The following is a 23983-nucleotide window of genomic DNA, read 5'->3' as shown; positions in this document are numbered from 1 at the left end:
AGTCTTCCAGTTCCTCAAAGGTTTAAAGTAGAGTTATCCTATGACCCCAAAATTCCTCTTCTAAATATATGCTCAAAAAAAAAAAATGAAAACACATGCACACACCAAAATTTGCACATAAATTTTTATAGCAATGTTATTCACAACAGTCGAAAAGGGAAAACCGTAAGTCAATTGATAAGTGAATAAGTAAAAGTTATATAGCCATGCAACGCATATTATTTAGCCAGAAGAAAAAAAGGAAGTACTCGTAATGCTACAACACAAAAACACCTTGAAAACATCCTCAGTGAAAGACGTGGGTCGCAAAAGACCTCATACCGTCTGATACTATTTGGATGAAATATCCAGACTAGGCAAAGGTAAAGAGACAGAGATACTGGATTAGTGGCTGCCTAGGGCTACAGGCATCAGGAGCAAGTGACTGCTAATTGGTATGAGGTTTCTTTTTGAAGTGACAAAACTTTCTAAAATTAATTATGGTGATGTTTACACACCTCTGTAAATGTGCTAAAAAAAACCACTGAGTTGTCAAAAGAATAAAAAAATTGGGCCGGGCGCGGTGGCTCAAGCCTGTAATCCCAGCACTTTGGGAGGCCGAGGCGGGTGGATCACGAGGTCAAGAGATCGAGACCATCCTGGTCAACATGGTGAAACCCCGTCTCTACTAAAAATACAAAAAATTAGCTGGGCATGGTGGTGCGTGCCTGTAATCCCAGCTACTCAGGAGGCTGAGGCAGGAGAATTGCCTGAACCCAGGAGGCGGAGGTTGCGGTGAGCCGAGATCGCGCCATTGCACTCCAGCCTGGGTAACATGAGTGAAACTCCGTCTCAAAAAAAAAAAAAAAAAAAAAAGAATAAAAAAATTGAAGATTTTGTCTTAAAAAATATAACAGAACCAATGATACAGACCAAGTTACCTCATCATGAATGAGAGTCACAAGATATTAGTGAGATATTGGTACAGATGAAGAAAAAACATGACCTCAAAATTAAGAACCTGAGAAATAGGTGTGGTATAGCTCATGTTTTAAATTATAAATCACTATAGTCCTTAAATCTTTATAGAGAAATCCTGCCTGAGTCCTGTTCTTCTGGGTGGTATCATGTGGTAATGCCTATGGATGAAATAAACGCACTGTCACACAATGTTCACACCTATGTTCACAGTTTATCCACACATCCACACAATGTAACACAATGTTCACAGTTTATCCTTACAAAAATAATAATATAACTACATATGCAAGGCAATCGAGTTACTGTCATCCCAAGCCCTGAAATAAATCCCTGACATAAGTTCCAGACCTAAAAGACGGCCAAATCCTGTGACTTCTTCATCAATAGTATTTCTTACATCTGCTTATTCTTACCACTATCAGCATCTCATTAACTCACACATGCACTGCTGCCATTGGTGCCCAAATCCTCCTGCTTTACGTGATTTGCTTCTTTCTAATCCATTCAATATGCTGCTGTCAAATAATCTGAAAACATGGCCTATATCATTAATTCAACTGCCCAGAAATATTTACACTGTCACTGCCTCTAGGAAAATAAGCTTGAAAGTTGCTAATTTGGGTACTCAACGATATCCTTTCTTATACACCAAATTATTTATCCAAAATTACCTTCTAATTTTCCTCCATAAGCACTCTCTTCTAATGAGACTGTACCTAAATAAAACCTCCAAGTGTTTACCTTTGAATCATGCCTTTATCTCAGCATATCCAAATTCTACTAATCTTTAAAAATTCTGCTATGTGGTTGTCATTTAATGCTAGGATCCATTTATACATTAGATAAAACTTGACATTTACCAAGAAACATTCCCTGACTATTCCAGGCTACCATGATTCCTGGTATCACTTTTTTTTTTTTTTTTTTTGCCATTCATGGAGGATTCATCATATCCTGCTTTGTCTACCCAAATGAATTTTAGACATTTCAATAATATCAGTAATTCAGGCTTTTTGGAAAAGTTTCTACGGATATAGTCAGTGCTCAATAAAAATTGTTTATAAATAAATCAAGAGTAGTATCACCAACAGAACCAACTCATAGAGTTTAAAGAGAACAAAACTTTTTCGGGGAAGACTTTATAGATCATCTAGCCTAACCATTTTGTTGTATAACTGGGTAAGCCGAGGTCCACATACAGAAAGAGACAGGCATAAGGTCTAACATTTGTTTGATAGCAGAGCCAAGACTAGAGTGTGGTACGTTATTCCCACCCGTCGGGGACCCTACCCTCAACCTAGAAAGTGTTGCCTAAATCTCAGTGCTTCCCTTAACATGATATCATCTCAGAAATGACTGAATTGTTCCAGTTTGTTCACAGGTGGGCATGTGGTTATAGGAAAGGGGTAGCCCACCCCTTATCCTGAAGTCTGGATAAGAGTTTCAGGGGAGTGGGTATATATCTAGTCTATTGCAGTAGTAGTTATGCAAGAAGCTTGCTCTACAATGACTGGAACAGGTGTCGTCTGGACTACCTCAAAGGCCAAAACGTTTTCGCTCAATAGTTTTAATAAATTCTGAATTTGGAGAGCATATCAACTGTGAGCACTATTCCCCATAGATACTATTGCTCTTACCTTCAAATTGTTAAATGTTGAATTATAGATGGCCAAGAAGATCCAGGAGAAAAGGGCCAATCATCTGCTTGGGTAGCCCTTCTCTCATACCTCTGGCCTGTGAGCAAAGTGGAGACACTGCAGAGAAAGGCACTTGAGACCCATATGACATCTTTAAATTCAGATTCCTCCAGGGAGGCACTCTTCCCTGGAGAGAAAACTGGGCTCAGTGCTTCTCATTGTATCTTCTGAGTAGGAGGGGAAATAACTAGTATTTACCATCATGCTACAAATGAAGGGATGGGAGGACATATTATTTAGGAAGGTAACTATATGAGCCACTGTCTTTTATAATTATTGTTCCTACCCATTACAATGATATTTGAACTCTGAATCTGCTGTCAACTAACTGTGAAGCCTTTGGCATCTATCTTAAGCTCTTTGAATCTTGGCTTTGTCATTTTTAAAAATGGAAGTATTGGAAAATATTAATAATAAGGCTCCTTCTAATTGCCTGCTTTTAATACCTACCATTTGCACAGCACCATAGAGGGTATGAATTTACAAAAGCTTTGGCAGCATCTCAGGCCATTCTTACTCCTTGGGAGTAGGAAGCACAGGTATCATTAGACCCATTTTACAGATAAAAGTATAGAGAAGTGAAGTTCATAAACCAATCGGTAGTGTCTCACTCCATTTGTGTTTCTATAAGGGAATACCTGAGGCCAGGTAACTTACACAGAAAAGAGGTATATTTGGCTGATGGTTCTGCAGGCTGTACAAGAAACATGGCACCAGCATCTCCTTCTTGAGGGGGCCTCAGGAAGCTTCCACGCATGGCAGAAGGTGCAGGAGAGCCAGCATCAAATGACAAGAGAGGGAAGAAGAGAGAGAGGTGGGAGGGAGGTGCCAAGCTCTTTTTAGCAATCAGTTCCCTAAGGAACTAATAGAGCCAGAACTCATTCATAGTCTCAAAAATGCCATCATGCTTTTCGAGAGTGAGCCACCCCCGTAACTCAAGTCCCTCCCAATAGGCCCCACCTCCAACGCTGGACACCAAATTTTGACATGAGATCTGGAGGAGACTAATATCCAGACTCTATCAGGTAGCAAAGCTGGAGCCCAAATCTTCTAGGGAATCAGCAAACTACGGCCCAAAGGTCAAATCTGATTGGCCATCTATTTTTGTAAATAAAATTTCACTGGAACACAGACAGACTTGTTAGTTTACATATTGTCTTTGGTTGCTTTCATACACACGCCAGTAGAGTTGAGTAGGTGCAACAAAACCTGTAGGACATGCAAGGTAAAAAAACATTATCTCTTTGGCACCTTCCAGGAAAAAAAAATCTGTCAACCTCTGTTCTAGCACATAGGTGTGTGATTTTCCACTATCATACCTAGCTCCTAGCTCTCCAAGACCACTCTAATTTTTTTCTTACCATCATTGTAATCAAATCTTTACCCCTATTCTGTGGCCTCTACCTTCCAAGTCCTATTTTAGTTAGATAATCACTTGCAGAATGAAGTGCAAAAGTTAAATTCATCTGATTCAGAAATCAGCACATACATTACATGTTTTTATTTTAAATACAGTAGTGGAAAGATCAAACAAGAAAAAAAAAAGAAGAAAACCTTTAATCACTTACACACCTGCATAAGAAAAGATGTGGTGTGTGTATGAAAGCAACCAAAGACATGCTGAGGCACAAAGTTACTGATTTCATAATTATTACTGGGCTGTTGAGCACTAGCAGTGGTAAAACACATAAAGCCACAATCACTAGCCTAAAGGCCTTCAGCTGAAGCAAAGCACACAGCTTAAAAACAGAAGCGAGCGCTAGAAAAACTGGTGAAATCTCTGAGGTGTGATTGAGCTCTCAGATGTAAGCATTGAATAAGGATGTTCCCTCCGTATCACAAACCCCACAATCACAGAAATATTCAGTGACTGAGTATTATGGGTTTTCTGATTCGGTGCACACATATGTGTGTGATATTTCAATTGTTACAACTCCACTGCTTTTGTAACTGTTTTTAATTACTCTTGAGACCGTTGCTCAGTACGAGCTAAGCATATGGGCACTTTGCATTTTTAAAATCCTACTTTTGGAGTTATCCATGAGCTGAAAACCCCCAGCATTTTTTTTTTTTTTCCAAGGATAATCAAAGTATTTCAGAAGCCTTCACACCAGCAGCAGGACGGAAGCAGCTTACTGGGTCCCTCATTGGGTCACTATTGAGAGTTCTCCCTTGGAGAACTTCGCACACAGTGGCATGTTTCTGGTTACTGAAAGCTATTCAGTCATTTTTTTGACAGAGATTAATTGAAGAAATACTGTGAACACAACCCTGGATGAGGATAATAAAATGAATGAAAGAAAATCCTTGTTTTAATAATATCTGGACATTATATTAGGTAGTCATTGAATCATTCATTCATTTCCCAATTGTTTACCGAGGACCGACTATATTTTGGGCACCATGCCGAACACTTCAAATAGAATGGGACACACACACACACACACACACACACACACACACTCTCTCTCTCTCTCTCTCTCTTATTTATTTCTGCACGTCTTGAGCTTAAATAACTTTGGACTGTATGTAAGACTTGACAAAGCACATAAGCAACAAAGGATTCATACTGAGAACATATAAAAATTTCCTATAACTGAATTTTTTTTAAAAAAGACAGAAACCTCAATAGAAAAAGTGGGCAAAATATGTGAATAGACCATATACGAAACAGAATAAATATTCAACCTCTCAGCCACCAGAGACTTGCAAATTAAAACTACAATGTAATATCCCTACATGCTTACTTTATGGCTACACTTAAGAATCCAGAAAACAGCGTGGTCGAGTGTGGCACAACTGAAACTCTTATTTACTGCTGATAGGAGTGTTGATTGGTAAAACCACTTTAGAAAACTGTTTTCCATTACCAACTAAATTAGAACATACCTATGATCTTGTATTTTCTATCCTAGGAAATACATTCCCACATTCACCAAAACACACAAAGTAGAATGCTCACAGCAGCACTATTTGGAATAGCTCCAAATTGGAAACTATCCAAATACCTTCCAACAGTAGAATGAAATAAATAGATTTTGAAATATTCATACGGTGGAATATTATACAGCGAAGAGTCAATTATTTACACATCTGTGTAACAATGTAGGTGACTCTTACAAACATAAGCTTGAACCAGAAAGACAACAGACAGCAAAAAGTACTAACTGTGGGATTCGATTTATGCAGGATAAAAACTGATTTGTAGTTTTAGAAGTCAAGATGGTGGTTACTCTCAGTGTGGGCCTAAAGAAGTTTCAAACAGAGGGAGGTATATGGGGCATCCTCTCTTATTCCATCTGTGTGCTGGTTACCTGGGTGCACTTACCTTTTGAAAACCTATTGAGCTGTACACATATGATATGTTTTATTAAAAGTGCCTATGAGGCATTCCACAATCAAGAGTTAAACTCCATGGTGAGTTCATAGGAGGGGACTATCCAGGAAACGGTCTCTAGCAGTAACACTGCACTACGCTCTAAAGAATGGAAAAGGTTTTAATCCACGGAAAAGGGATAAGGCATTCCATGATGAGCAAAATGTTCTTTGCAGGAGAGTGGACATAAGAAAATATGGAGCAGTTTGTGAAACATGAGATCTGTGGAAGAAGAAAAAATCAAGCTAGAGAGCTAAGCCCTAGCCAGCGTGTGGGGAGCCTTGAGAGGGGCCCTTGGCTTTTGTGAAATAGGCAGTGGGGAGACATTCAGGGGTTCCAAGCAGGGCAGAGATGATCAGAGCTGCATTCAGGGAAGATTAACTAGGCAGTTGCATTGCAGAGTGAATTAGAAAGTGGAGAAACACAGGGAAGGGAGACCAACGTGGATGTAATTGCAACTGTCTGAGTGGTATGTAATTAGGCCCAGATTAGGGTGGCAGTATGAGTGGGAAAGAGGCGTTAGGGAAGACAAAGCAACTTATTGGATTTTTTGTTGTTGTTGAGGGAGATGGAAGAGCCCAAGGAAGCCAGTCTGGGCGACTGGAAGATAAATCATGCCATTAACTGGAATAGATAAATCAAGATCTCTTCCCTGAGAGCAAAGGCTGAGCACTGTTGAGTTCTTGTTTCTTATAAACCAGAGGTGCCCCTGAACACAGCAGCTCAGTGTGGGGTCTTAAGCCCCTCAGGAAAAAAGACATGGGGCCAGGTGCGGTGGCTCAAGCCTGTAATCCCAGCACTTTGGGAGGCCGAGGCGGGTGGATCACGAGGTCAAGAGATCGCGACCATCCTGGTCAACATGGTGAAATCCCGTCTCTACTAAAACTACAAAACATTAGCTGGGCATGGTGGCGCGTGCCTGTAATCCCAGCTACTCAGGAGGCTGAGGTAGGAGAATTGCCTGAACCCAGGAGGCGGAGGTTGCGGCGAGCTGAGATCGCGCCATTGCACTCTAGCCTGGGTAACAAGAGTGAAACTCTGTCTCAAAAAAAAAAAACGACATGGTACTTTCCCAGACATCCGTATATACAATAGATTCTGATTTTCTTACAGAATGGAAGTTGCCCAGCTAAAACGTACATTTTCCAGCCTACTTTGTGGATGGGAGTGGCAGGATGAGTGGGTTGTAAGGAAAGGTAAATTGTGTAACTTTAAGCTTGTACCCTTAAAGGGAGATAGAATGTTCTTCTCCTCTTCCCCTCATCCTGCTGGCTGAAATGCAGATGTGATGGCAGTAACTAAAGCAGCCCTCTAGGACCATGAGTGGAAGCTGCAGAACAAAAGCAAGATAGGGGCAGCCTGAGTCATTGATGATTTCAGAACACTTCACTAGCCCAGGTGGTCTCTTTGTATCTTTATGTGGCAGAGATATAAGAGATACAGTATCTTGTTTATGTCACGGATAGTTTGCCTCTCTATTAGTGTAACTAAATTGATATCTTAATTCAGATCCCAATCTTTGATCCCTGAGAGATTTTTCCTTACATTAAGCTATCATTTTCGGAGCAATTATTAGATACTTGACACTCTACCAGATGCCAGTGCTTAAACAAATCATTAATGCTGAGCCTACTCCCAAAACACCAATGACCATTCCTGAAAATGTGTGGCAATATCTCAAACGTGGCTAAACCGTATCAAACACTGCCATTTATGAACACTTTCAAGAGGAGAGCACTGAGTTTATATAACAAGCCTAAGTCCATTATAAACTGGTTCCCATTTTTAGCCTCATTCTACAGATGAGAAAACTGAGCCACCAAAATGTTACAAAATATCCCTTGGGGCGATATTGCCAATGGCCAGAATTTTCTCTCTCCAGTGTCCACTCTTAATGACGTGACAGTACAAATTGCCTCACTGAAACAGCATGAATATAAATCAGTTTGAATTTATATCCACCACTGGCAAAAAGAGTCTGAAGCCAAGTCATGGAAACCATCAGAGATTCCTGCTTCATAGATGCAGGCTTTTGCTCTGACTTCTCATGATGAAAACTGATGGTCCTGACACCTCTCTCTCTTGTACCACTAGACACAAAATATGGTACTTTGCTTCACCATTGGCAAGGACAAGCTGAGTGAAGCAAGGAGAAAGGGGTGGAAAGAAATGGTAAAGAAGAATGTGAATGAGAACAGCTTCAGTTGAAAATCAAAGTTAATTTTTCCTGGGTTTAGCAAACTAATTTAGAAAAAACCATGAAAATTAGGACTTTAAGATATTCCTGGAAATATTGGGTGTTGCCAGGATAAGAGCACAGCCCATAACAAAGACAAACTTGAAATCATTTTTATGCACAAATGCTGAAGGGTTTGCTCAAAAGAACTGTAATCATCGTAAATCTTCCCAAATTCTAGTCAATGTCTTCAGTCATCCAATGCACCTGATGAAAGACAAGAAAGAAGTTAAACAGCTGATATTTTTGGTCATGATCATAGGTCAAGGAGCCTACTGTGGCTGAGATTAAAGATCATTTTGATCATGTGACTGTGCAAGCAAAGTTTTGTAGCTTCTTTGAAATTTGGCCACCACGGAAGTAAAAGTGTTGATGCATTTGACATGGTCACCTAAACACAGATTGAGGAATGGAAGGTGGAGGGACTGGGAGCAGGACAAGTCCGTTGCAGTCTGTGAAAGCAGAGATGATGATCGTTGCAAAAAAGTGCATAGGAAAAGGGAGGGGCAGGAAAGGGTTAACCCAGAAGACCAGAAACAGCAACTCAAAGAAGATGAAAGTGCAACACACTTCATGTTTACAGTTGGCTTACTGTAGGATCATGTGGGAGAAGCGAAAGCAGGTAGCACTGATGGGCGTGCTGTTGTATCCCCCAGAACTCCTATCCCAAAAAGCCCTCAAAGGAGGCTAAAACTTCCTCCCCCATTCCCTGGCAGGTAAGATCTTTTTGAAGAAAACCTTCTGAGCCTGGGGGAAGTGTCCTTTCACTTTCTTGCTTGTCATCAGAGTAAAATACAAAGATAACAAGGGCATTTTTAGTATACTTTGAAGCATTTTATTCAACTTCATAGAAATTAAAAATAATTCCCAGGTTATTAAACAAAGTGCTGGTCCTCATTTTTCTCATAAAATAATGAAGCAGATTTGGGCATGCTGCCCATTGGCCAGGGATATTATTCCAAGCTCTTAGTGTATCCATGGAAAATCAAATTCAAATTACGGCATGTTTTCTTCTAATATAATTTGCCATAAATGTCTGTGTATCTGCATCTAAGTAATATTTGCAATCTAATCTAAGAAAAAATATACAAATCAATAGTCAGGACATGTAATTTCAAAGAGCTTATTATTTTATGTGTTCTTCCTGGACTACTGAGAAATGATCAGAGAGGATGGGCTAAAGCCAAATCTTGCAAAAGTAAGTAGAAGCAGTGCACTAAAACCTTCCCATCCCTCTGCACAGCAATTTACAACGTTAGCAGCCGAAGAAGATTGTCCATATATACAGATGATATGACACACATCACCTAGGCAAATCACCACCCACACAATTTGGAAAACGGGGTAGGGTTAAGTGCTGTGGAAGCTGGCATATGAACAGCATTCGATTATTGTAAAAATAATGCTGCCTCCTATTTATATAGTGCCTTGATCCTGCTGAGCTCATGGTACACCCATATCTTCTTGTGAATTCTATCAATACGTTAGGTTCAAAGTCATCTTTCATGCATAGATCATTACTGGTGTTCTTTCTCACACAGCCCCTGGATGGGGTTACCTAAAATTAATCTCATTTCAGCAGCAGAGACCCTGGATATGAAATGTGACAGTCATGCAATGCCGCTATTCACCAGAGGAATAAAGACAAGATCCTAGTTTTGTGTCACATCACAATCCTGCAGTTCTCACATTGCATGCCTAGGATGAATGATTGATGTCCCCCCACCTCCGCAGCTCTGATTCAAGGGTGTTAATGATTGTACCTGTCACCAGAAAACCCGTCTCACCTATTCACCAAGTGAAGAACCAGAAGGACAGAAAGGTCAGGTGGTTTTTACACATGAGTTGGGCATGTTTCTAGGCCTTCCTGAGCCATAGTTTATTCCTTTCTAAAGAGAACATAGAAATTCCTATTCACAAGGTCACAGGACGGTGAGGGTCAGGTGGCTTCACGCATACTGTAATAACACAAAACAAAAGAGGGACTTTGAAGAACAGTGAGAGATACTTACACTCTCTTCTTGCTGTTTAGAAGGAGATAGATTTAAACAAGGAAATGGCAGTAAATGGGAAGTCTTCTATCATTATCACAATTGAAGTTTTCAAGATGTCTTAGACCATCTGTGCTGCTATAAAAGAATACCTGAGGTTGGATAACTTATAAAGTAAAGAGGTTCATTTGGCTCACGGATCTGCTAGCTATATAAGAAGCATGGGACCACATTCTGCTTCTGGGGAGGTCCTCAGGCAGCTTCCACTCAAGATGAAAGGTGAAGGGAGCAGACATGTGCAGAAATCACACGATGGGAAAAGAAGCGAGACAGAGGGCTGGAAATCACAGACTCTTTATATCAACTACAGCAAGAACCTACTCGCCCCCAGGGGATTAGTCTATTCGTAAGAGATTCACTCCCGTAACCCAAACACCTTCCATTGAGCCCCACCTCCAACACTGAGGATCCAATTTCAATACACGATTTGGACGGTTCAGACAAACCATGCATAACACAAGAGGAACTCTTCAGCTTTATGCTATCTTCCATTAGTGGTTTATCTTCTCCATCAGAAAGCACATTTTCTAATTAAAAATAAAACGAACAAAAAACTCCAGACCACAAATAACTTGCAATGTGGGATCATGGGTGACCTCTTTTTCTCACTGTCTCAGCTAAAGTCCACCCCAAATGTGCCGTCTGCTCAGTGTAATTCTATTGCTTGTCCTCTTACTACAAAACGCTCTCTCATGTTTCTCAAAGTTGAAATACGTTGTTGCCCCTTCATGAAATGTGCCCTCAGGTCCATGTTTACTGGAACAACTCAAACTAATCCTTCCTGACCTAGCACTGGTGGGACTCAACACTGAAAACTAAGGTGGCAGAAAAAATGTTACCTCTTGGCTTTTGTTAGGAAAACCAAAGAAAAATTATGGAGAGAATAGTCCTAGAAGGACATGAACGAGGAGAGAATATGAGAGGAGGGCGAGGATCAAATACAGAGAGCAGAGGGGAAAGAGTTTTCCAGTGACCGTGCTGCAGTCCTTGAGAGTGACCAAATAAATAGCCGATGCCTGCCTTCCTTCCCAGGGAGAAGGTGTAAGCACAGAGGCTGTGCTATTTTCCTGCAGGCTAGCCGGGTACGGCCAGCTTCTGCAAGCATTCTCAGGAACTGGGAGCCTGCTCACCTGTCCTGGACCACAAGCACAACAGCACTGACCAATGAGACCTGATGACCAGAAAGCCATTCTAGAAAGTTTTGCTGCGTTTAAGGAGGAACTTAAGACAAGGCTTGAGGTAAGGAGAGGAAGCCCCTTTGGAATTCCTTCCTACGTCAAAGAAAGACACTTCAATCCAGATTCAATCTGATCTTAAAAAAAAGGATTACAGCATTTAGCACTCAACCGATTTCGCATACCTCTTAACATGTTGTGTCTCTAGTGCATCCTCAATAGTAAATATTAATTTAGTAAGTAAATTGGGATTCACTTATGGACAGTGATGCCACTAACTTCTTTGAAGGCCTAAGTCAGAGCATACTATGTAAATGTTCACAGTGTCTGCATATGCGGTTGTAATTAATAAGATTAATCCAAGGAGAGTGGCAGAGGTAAGGCCACTCTTGGTCACCTCTGAATAAGTCAGTCCTCGGGTAAAGGCTGCTGAGTCCTTGATACGTTCCCCTCTCCATATCCCACCCATTTAAGAACCTGAACTCCTCTTTCTAATCATCAAGCCCAATAATACCTCTCTCCTCTACTCTCTCCCTCAGCAATGAACACTTTGCCAGGAGGAAGGGCATGAAAGACATAGCCCCAGGAAGAGTGAGACTTTAAACCAACGTTACGCCTCCAACCTCAACATGGTGATTTTCAAGCGATGAACCCCCAACCTTACCAAACCTGTTCATGCTCTCCCCCTCTATGCATTCACAGCATTGTTGGGAAAATTAAGAGTCATGTTTCGAAAGGGTGTGAGATCTGTGAGTTCTTCAAGTATAAGCTACAGCTATGTTAAGTATTAATGGTGCACTTGTTAAAGTCATTTATATTCCTTCTCTAATTTTTTATTCTTTTTCTTCCTGCTATATGCACTTGATTCTTTTTTTAAGGCGAGATATTATATTATTAAAAATGAGATGCAAGAAAAAATAGTCTTTTATGCAAATGCTAAGGAATGCACAAGAGTAAATGAAAACAATTTATAATATGTAAAGTTCTAAATCAGCCGGTGTTTAATAAAAAGCAAAGTTTTGACAAATGCTCTCCATAAATCACTTTTGATTTTATATAGCATTCCTTTTGTTCACAACACAAGAGTTTCTTAGTTAAGTTTCGGCAATGACTTAAGTCAAGTGTTGACAATGACTCCCCTATGTATTGCACATGTCATCTCTTCTGACTTTAGTTGTTTTTTTTTTTTTCTGGATTTTATATTACTTCAACCAACCCAGACAGGATTTTATGCATGCATGTGCACAGAAAACTAATTTTTTATATCAATAAATCTGTATCTATACTCTTGTAAAATAATTCTCATTATCAGCTTAGTTACTCAGTGGTTAAGGTCCCTGTCTTCAGAGAGCCCTGATTCTTTATTTTTCTCACACTCAAACTCTTGTCCATGAATAAGTATAATGAGCACTCCCTTAAAATATAACCCAAATTCAATCATTTCTCATCACGACCATCCCTCCCACCCTGGTTTCTGTCAGCAACATCTCACTGCTAGACTATTGCAAAATGGGCTCCCTCTGTTGACTCTGGTTCTTCCAGTATCTGAACCTCATGAGGCAGACTGAGTCATACGCATAAAACACGTACTAGAGAGGATCTTTTTTGCTTGTCTCTTATTATGCATGTAATTATTTTTGTTAAGGCCATACATTAAATTATGGAAAATGAGATGCAGCAGAAGAGTATAAGATGTAGACAGTGACAAAATGTGTCACTCCCACCTAACATCAAGAAAATGTCAGATATGCTACAAAATTACAACTTTGTCAGGGTATTTTAGATGGCTAAGGTCAGAGGGCAATCAAACGAACTGAAATCCATGGAAGAATACCAGTCCACTCCCCCGCCCAAGGAGGATGAGATGTGCAAGCACAGAAGGGAGATGGGCCTGCCCCACAAGCAGGAAGAAGGCGAGTTAACATGTAAGTGAGTTGCTAAAGGCCAAGTGTGAACTGGCACGTGAGCCTAGCATTCCTGGGAACTGCAGGCACAGGTGAAGTCTGCAACCGCTCTCAAGCTCTGTCTTAATGTGCCTGGTGAAGAAGCCCCTTTTGTGTCATCTTCACCAGGTACATTAAGAAACACTGGAGGCGGGAAAGGAAACTGAAGAAAACATCCCAAAATTGTACTGACCTAGAGGACAAGGGGAGCGGGTAGGCTGCTGCTGCTCCTGGAAAAATATAAAAAACCTGATTCATAGCTCTGCTCAGACTTGTCCATCAAATGGACCAAAACACATGAGCCAAAGAGAGAGGAGCAACAGCACTGTCACCCCCAGAGTATAGGTACAGAGCCATTGTTACTGGGGAAAACATGAAGAAAAAAGCACATGCCTCTGCAGGAAGAACACTGAACTGTTCTCAGCCCAGAAATTTATACCAATACAGAGGTTTCCCACCACTAGGGTAGGGAGGGGAAACTCTCTCCCATATAAGACCTATTAAATTTATGAGACAGAGTTTCCTACCTGGCATAGAGAAAATAGGGGAGATGTTAAGAAACTGTACCTCTAAAGTTCAGGGACATAGAGCCTATCTGGATAAGGAAGGACTAGATCCAAATAGATGCCCTTCAGTTGATTATGTTAGCCTAGCAAACCAAGGCAATAAGAAAAACAGCATATAGTTGGAGAAGGATAAAGGGGATTGCCCCACTCTGTGGTTCAGGCCTACAGTTGTGGCTAAAAGCTGAGAGTAGAGGACAAGCACAGAGAAAAATCTTCTGACACCTCAGCTTCCACTATGAGAAAAAAGCATCAGGAGAAGAATTTGAAGACTCTGGTGCACTGCCAGTAATTATAACAAAGAAAAAGCAAACCTTGCCCAACTCCTAACCAAGTTGACTATGTCCCCCATATCAACTGCCTATGAAGAGGCATGTCCACTTAAAGGTGAAAATACTACCCACTTCAGTCTCTGCTATTCTGTAGGAGATATCTGTCACTCAATGAAATAGCATGGAATACCCAAATAGTTACGGGGGTTGGGGCGGGGCGGGGTTGTAACTACTTTAAAGAGACAAAGCAGTCAATACAATCAGGCTTAAAAATTACACAGGTGTTGGAACTATCGGGCAGGGTCTTAAAATAGCTATAATTAGTTTGTTAAAGGGTCTAGTGTAAAACATGCACAATATGCATGAACAGATGGAAAATTTCAGCAGAGAGATGGAAACTATAAAAAGTCAAGTGGAAATGCTAAAAATAATAATACTTAAAAAAACAACTATCATGTCAGAGATAAATTACTTGAGTGGGTTCATCAGTAGACTAAAGTCAACCAAGAAAAGAATCAATCAACTTGAGGATAAGTCAATAGGAATTACCCAATAAAAATACAAAGAGGAAAATATATCAGAGAGCATCTAAGAGCTATATGAAAATATCAATTCACCTAAAATGTATGCAACTGTATTCCCAGAAGTTGAACAAAACATGAGAATTAATAAATCTATGTAGAGTTAAAAACCAAGAATTATCCCAAAATAATAAAGGATATAAAAACTACAGATCCAAGAAATGCAGAAAACCTCCAAGAAGGAAAAATAAATATCGAACAAACGAAAACCAAGACAGGGTGTTTATTCTGCATGTAAAGCCAACTGCCAAAAACCCACAATAAAGAGAAAAACTCGAAGGAAGCCAGTGGGGGAACAAAAAGCATTCCATACAGAAGAACGAACACAAGATTATAACAAATTTCTCAGTAGAAACAATTCGAGTTAGAAGAAAAATATAGTGACGTCTTTAAGTTTCTGGAATAGAAAAAAAGAAACTGCCAATCTGCATTTTTATAGCTAGCAAAAATATATTTAAAAACTTAAGATGAAATAAGTACTTTTTCAGAAAAGAAACAAAAACATGAAGACTACACTGCTAGCAGATCTGTGCTACAGAAAATATTAAAGAAAAGTTTTTACTCAGGAAAAACATAATTCCAGACAGAAAACTGAATCTGTACTAAAATAAAAGGAAGTCTGGGAATGCTCAACATAAAGGTAAATATAAAGAGACAATTTTATAAATTGTAATGGCTCTCAAAGATAATTGACTATGTAAAGGAAAAACGGTAACTATTCTTGGGTCTACAACATACATAAAAATATAATGTATGACAGCAATACCAAAGAAGGCAGTAAGGGAAGAATTGGAAATATATTATTGCAAGGTTCATCCACCTTACTTGAGGTGATACAATATTATAACTGAGTAATTATTTGTGATAACTGAATAAGGTATATTGTAAATTCTACCAAACATATTTAAATAAAATTAGGGAGAATACATGGAAAATAAAACGACAGATAAAATGGAATCAAAAATTCAAATGGTCCTTATGCTTCATTTTTCTGACATGCACAAATTTTAGTTATCATGTTTTAAAAACTAAATTTCAGTGTCAGTGATTTTGTTGACCTCTCCAAAACATGTCATATTTCATTATTGTAAAATAACTTGAAATAACTACATACAGACTTTACGACAAGCTCTTCAGTTCACAAATTACTATATAAAAGAAAAAACAGACATGCACCATGATCAGTGGCCAATCATACTACTCTTTCAAAATCTGTCAAGGATTGGTCCCCGCACTTTGTTCTTCGGTTCCTGCACAGACAGTAGAGTGTATAGTTTCGTTGCTTTTGGGTCACTCAGTGATAACCTTACATGTTACAAAATAGATAATTGAAAGAGAGAATTGGAGACAAAGATGAAAATGCAGCCGAAAACAAAAAGTGATGATGCTCTAAGTGAAATTCAACTTGAACATAACTAATCGTGTGGGAAAAAGTAGCAGACCACGACCTGTACACTGCCATAGTCCAAGAGACTCAGGCATGCAGCCAGAGGACCCGAGTGAAGACAAAGGTACTGATATTAATGAATAAAGCGGCAGCCAGAGGACCTGAGTGAAAACAAATGTACTGACATTAATGAGTAAACGGGCTTTTGAGAAAAAAGAAAAAGCAAAGGTGCTAAAAAAAACTTCCAATTCATGAAACCCTCAAAACTACTGCATGACCTTTAAAGTACAAAAGACCAAATGTCAAAAACAAATCCAAACTTATAAAAGAGTATGACAATTTTTCAAAACACAGGAAAGAGGCTTACTCCATACTGAAATTACACTATGAGAAGAATGCAAGCACTCTCCAAACTACTCGTGATAAGCATTTTACAAAAATAACAAAATAATCCTCACAATTCTCAATGTTTTTAATTATAGTATACTAAATGTTTTTAATTGCAGTATATCACAAAATCAGTGTTTTTAGTTTTAATTTTTCTACACATTATAACAGTGATAAATATTTAAACTTTTGAGAAAAAAAATTAAAGGTCATTATAAATTATCCTACTGATTTTTAAGATTACTTTGGTGGCCGGGCGCGGTGGCTCACGCCTGTAATCCCAGCACTTTGGGAGGCCGAGGCGGGTGGATCACGAGGTCAAGAGATCGAGACCATCCTGGTCAACATGGCGAAACCCCGTCTCTACTAAAAATACAAAACATTAGCTGGGCATGGTGGTGCATGCCTGTAATCCCAGCTACTCAGGAGGCTGAGGCAGGAGAATTGCCTGAACCCAGGAGGCGGAGGTTGCAGTGAGCCGAGATCGTGCCATTGCACTCCAGCCTGGGTAACATGAGTGAAACTCCGTCTCAAAAAAAAAAAAAAAAGATGACTTTGTATGGTTTCAGCTTGCATAGTTATTTCTATAGTACTACTCTACAATGCCATACAAGGAACACTTGTAATCTAATCTGTCCCAAAGGAGGCTGAAAGATTGGCAAAAGAATGAAAAAGAAAGTGGAAATTAAAAAGAAAATAGCCAGGTGATAGATTTTAAACCAACTATATCAATCATTTTACCAAATGTAAGAATTCTAAACATCTCAATTAAAAGATATCAATTAAAAACAGCAAGCCATTTTGCATTTAAAAATCAAGGCCCAATTATATATTGTTTCTTAAAAAAATTATACACGCGGCTAGGTAAGAGGATGGGGAAATATATGGAATGAAAATGCTAATCCAAAGAAGCTGGAGTGACTACACTATTAAAGTAGATCTCAGAACAACAAATATTACCAAGGCGGAAATATGGCATTATATACTCTTCAAGAAGCTGATTCACCAAAGAAAACAAAACAATCATGGACTCACATGCACCTACAGCAGGGCTTCAAAATAAATGAAGCAAAACCTAATAGTTTGTGAATTCAAAAATCCTGCCTTAGCAAGTCACAGAATATTAGTATGTATAGAAGACCTACATGACAGTATCACTCAATGTGAACAAATTAACATTTCATCAAATAAATATTGTCTTCAAGAATGTATCAAGTATACATATTGTTTTTAAGTGCACACAAAATCTGTACAAGGATAAATTATATTTTGTGCCATGGATCAAGCTTGAAATAATTCAAAACAATTTAAATCATAAACTATGCCATCTGACTATAAAGTATTAAACATAAGGAACTGCATTCCCTGGGCAAAATCTCATTCGCTGTCTGTTTTATAAATAAAGTTTTATTGTGACACAGCTACACCCATTTATTTACATATTTTCTATGGCTGTTTTCCACTACAAGATAGATGAGTAGTTGAAACAGAGATCAATGACCTGCATACACACAAAAATATTTACCATGTAGCCCATAATACAAAAATATTGCCAAATTCTATCCTCCTCTCATTCAAATGATAAAGAAAAAGATAAAATAAATATATTTTTTATATCAGGAGCTTTGAAATCAGGGATTTCACTACAGATTCTATAGATACTACATGATAATAAAATATAAAGTTTTCAAAAAACTTTATATCAAATTAGGGAAAATAACTGGATAAATTAGGTGAAATAAATAATTTTATTGAATGACACAAAATGCCAAAGCTCTACCCAAAAGAAAGGGAAAACCTAAATAGTCATACATCTAATAAATACATTGAAATTTTAGCTGAAATTCTTCCCACAAAAAATATTCAGACCCAGATGGTTTCCCTGGGGAATTCCACTAAACATTTAAGAAAGAAACACCATCATTTCTGTGTGAACTTTTCTAGAAAACAGGAAATGAAGAAAAACTTCCCAACATATTTTATAATGCAAGAATTGCCCTGACATAAAAATAAAGGTATTACAAGAAATCTACAGAGCAATATCCCTTATTATCATAGGAAGAAAAATGCTCAAAAAATTAGAAAATATATTAGTCTAGCAAGATACAAAAGATAGCACATCATAATCAAGGGAGTTTATCCCTGGAATAGAAGTTTAGTTTAACATAGAAAATCAATCAGTGTAATTTTCTATATTAATAGACTAAAGAAGAAAACCATTATAATCATCTCAATAAATGCAGAAAAAGCCTTTAGCAAAATCTGACGTTCATTCATGATAAATCCTCTCAGCAAACTCAAGTAGAAGAGGACTTCCTCGTGGTGACAATGTTCATCTATAAAAACCCTTCAGCAAATAGCACCCTAAATAATGAAAGTCTGTTTTCCTTCTAGACTAAGCAAATGGCAAATACTTTTGTTGTCACCAATCCTATTTAACATTATACTGGATGTCTTATCTACTGCAATAGAGGTGGCGTTTAAGGAGGGGGCATGTATATTGATTAAAAAGGAAAAAAATAAAGCTATCTGCAATTACAGAGCAATAATTTTCCAAGTAGAAATTCCTGTATAAATGACAAATAAGATGCAAAGATTAATAAGTGAATTCAGCAAGGTCATGGGCTAAAAGGTTAACAATAAAAAATAAATTTTATTTCATATATTAGCAATGAATAATTAGAAATTAATTTCAAAATTTCTTTTTATAACAGCATTAAAGCATGAAATCCTTGGGCATAATCAAACAAAATGTCTATATGATAATTATGTGGAAAACCACAAAACGCAAAGAAGAGGAATCAAAGAAAGTCCAAGTAAATAAAAAGATATAATGTATTCATTAGCAGGACGACTCAATATTGTTAAAAGGTCAATTATTTGAAAACTGATCCATAGATTCAAATAATTCCAATGAAAACTTTAATGTGTTATTTTGATGAAATGTGTAAGTTAATTTAAAAATTTACATTAAAATACAAAGTAAGCATAATAGCCAAAAACAATTATAAAGATAAAAACAAAATTGGAGTGCTCACACACTTGATTTTAAGACATACTGTATAGCTTCCATAATCAGGACAGTGTAGTGTGGGTGAAAGAATAGACACATAAACAGTAAAGCAAGAGAAGGAGTCCAGAAAACAAACCCAAGCAAATTTAGTTGGCTGATTTTTGGCAAAGATGCTAAGGCAAATCTAGGGAGAAAGAATAGTATTTCCAAGAAATGGTGCTAGAACAGGCATCTATGGGCAAAAGGAAAGAAGGAAAGGAAGAAGGGAAGGGAAGGGGAAGGAAGGGGAGGGGAAGGGAGGGAAAGTGGGGAGGGGAAGAAAAGGGGGAAGGGGGAAGGGGGAAGTGGGAAGGGGAAAGGGAAGGGAAAGTGGAAGGGGAAGGAAAGGGAAGGGAAGGGAAGGGAAAGTGGAAGGGGAAGTGGGAAGGGGAAAGGGAAGGGAAAGTGGAAGGGGAAGGAAAGGGAAGGGAAGGGAAGGGAAAGTGGAAGGGAAGCAAGGGGAAGGAAAGAGAAGAGAAGGGAAAAGGGAAGGGAAGGGAGAAGGGAAGGGAAGGGAGGGAGGGAGGGCAGAAGAGAAGGGAAGGAAAGGGAAAGGAAGGGAGAAGCGAAGGGAAGGGATTAGAGAAGGAAAGGGAAGGGAAAAGGAAGAAGGAAAAGAGAAGCAGGAAGGGAAGAGAAGAGAAGGGAGAAAGGAAGGCATGAGGGAAGGCAGGAAGGGGGAGAGGGAAAGGAAAAAAAAGGAACTTAACCCAAAGTGAAACTATAATTAATGTTTCCATTAGAATGCATTGTAGGAATTCTTTATAACCACGGATTTTAGAAAGATTTCTTAGATGTGGCACCCAAAGAATGAGCCATAATAGAAAACATGGATAAGCTGGGCTTCATAAGAACTATACACCCTGTTCTTCAAAAGACATTGTTCACAAAATGAAAAGATAAGACACTAGCCTGAGAGAAAATTCTCATTTGCAAAACACACATTTGATAACAGGCTTGCATCCAGAATATATAAAGAACTCCCAAACCCTATCATAAGAAAGTACAACCACCTTATTTTAAAAGTGAGCCAAAGACTTGAATAAAACCATCGCTAAAAATGATATATGGATTGGATGGCAAATAAGTACATGTAAAGATTCTTGACATATTATTCATTGGGAAAATGCAAATTAAACCCCAAATGATATACTGCTGCAGACCCATTAGAATGGATTTTTTTTTTTTAATTGTTAAGTGCAGCGAAAAGCCACTGGAGCATCTAAAGCAGGGAGGTTGTAAGAGCTTATCAGCATTTGTTGAAAAGATCACAGTGGTTGTTGGGCAGAGCAGGGAGATGACAAGGGAAGCCGGGGATCACTGAAGTGGCTGCCGTTGACCTGGGGAAATGATGGCGCCTTAGACTACGGTGTGGATGGGAAGAGCAGTCATCTTTTGCGGTTGAGGTAGACTTGTCGGTGGCGCACTTACAGTGGATTAAATGTGTAGGGAGAAGAGAGGAAGAAAACCTAGGAGTGAAAGGTGAAAAATTTAAATGATATTACCTTGATTGTGGGTACCATCAGCATTAGCATATGTCCAAAGCCATCAAATTGAACATATTAAATATGTGCAATTATTTATCTATTATAGCTCAATAAATCTATTTTTAAAATAGGAAGAAACAGGGGTAACTTGTAGCTTTTAAGCCTCATCAGTCAGATGGTTCGTGGCGCTATTTACTAAGACGGAAAAACACTGGGCTGAAGAAAGTTTGGAGCAGAAAAAGCAGTAATTTAAAAGGATTGTAATATTAGCATACCTCATCTTTATTTATTTATTTATTTATTTATTTGAGATGGAGTCTTGCTCTGTTGCCCAGGCTGGAGTATAGTGGTACAATTTCAGCTCACTGCAACCTCCACCTCCTGGGTTCAAGAGATTCTCTTGCCTCAGTCTTCCAAGCAGCTGGGACTGCAGGCGTTCACCACCACACCCAGGTCATTTATTTATTTTTAGTAGAAATGGGATTTTACCTTGTTGGCCAGGCTGGTCTCGAACTCCTGACCTCAAGCGATCTGCCAGCCTCAGCCCCCCAAATTGCTGGGATTACAGACATTAGCCCCTGTGCCCGGCTCTATCCCTAATCTTTAAACACTGAAAATATACTTCACAGCAAAAAGGATGGAGTTGGAGAGCAAGTATTTTAGCTCATCATATGTAAGTTTGTCTTTCATCCTGTTACTCTGAATACCAGAACAAAGAGATATGCACATCCGTTGTCCTCATCAAACTAAAAAAACCTACTGAGATCTACCATGTACTGGGTTGGCATCATGATCAACACAAAAATCATAAACGTCAATTCTCGTTCCTAAGTAACTTACCAACTAATTAAGGGCAGAAGATAGAAATTTATGAGTAGTGATCCAGCACTAAAAAATAAAGCTGATAAATTAATTCATTTAGCACACTATCAACAATGTGCTTTGGCTATGTGTGCAGGTTGTCAAATATGAGGGGCAGACACAGAGCTGACATTAGAGGACAGAGTGGTCTCTGCGCTGGAGTGGTCCTGGAAGCTCTCTTGATGGAAGGACAGCTTGAACTTAATGTAAAATAATAGAGAGCACATTCTAGAGGGGGTATGTAATCTACAGCAAAATGCAGTTCTTCCTCCTATCTTGGGAAACTTAACCATTTTCTTTGAGAAACAGAGATGTGAGTACAAATAACTAAAATAAGCTTTTTGGAATCAGTAAAGAGAGCCTATACAACAATTACAAAGGATTTTCCAGCCATAGACTCTTATCATTAAAAGTACAAAAATGAATATTATCCAGTCCAGGCATTCTGCCCTCCTGGAAGCCCCTTTCTGGGCAGAGATGAGAATTCACCACAGCCTTTGATTTTCTGATTTGTAAAGTCTACAAAGAATATGTAGAATGAATAACATTTTAACAAACCATACCTTTTGTACTGAGATACATTTTTTACTAAACCTTGTCCTGGATAAACAACTTTTGGCCCATAAGCCAGGGTAGACAGAGATCAAAGTTATGTTCACCATGCATCCCTTTTCATTCAAAAATATTTTGGCTTGCACTATCACTCAGCTATACAGAACTGATCATTTTAATTCCCCTGCAGCAAATGGAAAAAGCTTTTTTAGATTAAAAGTGCCTATTTTCAAACAATGGCCTGCTGTGTTTGTCTAGACTTAAAGGGACACCCAAGTGACCACCTTCGTATAAAAGGTCATAAAGTGTCAGGAAGCACCAGCTTCTCCTTGGGAGGGTGGTTCAGGTCAGTGCTCACTCTGAAGGGCTCAACAAATTTGGGTAATGCTTTCCAGGGTCAAACGAGACTAAACTGAAGGGTGAACCTCAACCTATTTGTGAGAAATGAAACCAAGTCTTACTGAGTTTCTGTCCCACATTGATGATACCGGTAGTGAACTGATTCTCCAGCGAGTAAGAAAACGTGAGAATGTGAAATAGCAGGAATCAGGAAGCACCACCGTGTCTAAGACTCCTTCTCCCTGGGGGAGCTCTTTCCAACTCAGATGGGACCCAGCAGTTGCTCTCCTTGCCCAAATCCACAATGGAGTAAATATGTTACCCTTGATTCTTCCTCAGCACAGCTGAATTTCACAAGGGAAAGAGGACAAAGAGAGGCAGCAGGAGGGAGAGAAGGGAAGGGAGAGGGAGAGAGAGTGCAAACAGCTTTAAGACTGCGTAAGACAAAGGAGAAGTCATTGGTTGGACGAAAAATATCAGATGACAACCAAAGCCTTTGAAGAAACAGAACAGATGAAGAAATCTCAACCAGGATCTTTAGAAAGTTCAATTTAGGAGCACTGTACACAGGCTTCCTGTGTCTAGGACTTCTGCACACAGCTACCAGCATCCAGGATAAAAAAAAAATCCTTTTTTTTTGGAGACAGGATCTCATTCTGTCACCCAAACTGGAGTGCAGTGACACATAGTTCACTGCAGCCCTGACTTCCTGGGCTCAAGTAGTCCTTCTGCCTTGGCCTCCTAAGTACCTGGGGCCAGAGATGCATGCCATCATGCCTGGCTAAATTTTAGTTTTTTTGTAGAGATAGGGGTCTTGCTGTGTTGCCCAGTCTGGTCTCAAACTTCTGGGCTGGGGCCGGGTGCGGTGGCTCAAGCCTGTAATCCCAGCACTTTGGGAGGCCGAGGTGGGTGGATCACGAGGTCAAGAGATCGAGACCATCCTGGTCAACGTGGTGAAACCCCGTCTCTACTAAAAATACAAAAAATTAGCTGGGCGTGGTGGCACGTGCCTGTAATCCCAGCTACTCAGGAGGCTGAGGCAGGAGAATTGCCTGAACCCAGGA

This window comes from Sapajus apella, unplaced genomic scaffold (genome assembly GCF_009761245.1).
Source record: "Sapajus apella isolate SASKATOON/1434 unplaced genomic scaffold, GSC_monkey_1.0 scaffold129, whole genome shotgun sequence".
NCBI classification, from domain to species: Eukaryota; Metazoa; Chordata; class Mammalia; order Primates; family Cebidae; genus Sapajus; species Sapajus apella.
The sequence above is the reverse complement of the archived record's forward strand: the minus strand, read 5'-3'. Positions refer to the sequence as shown.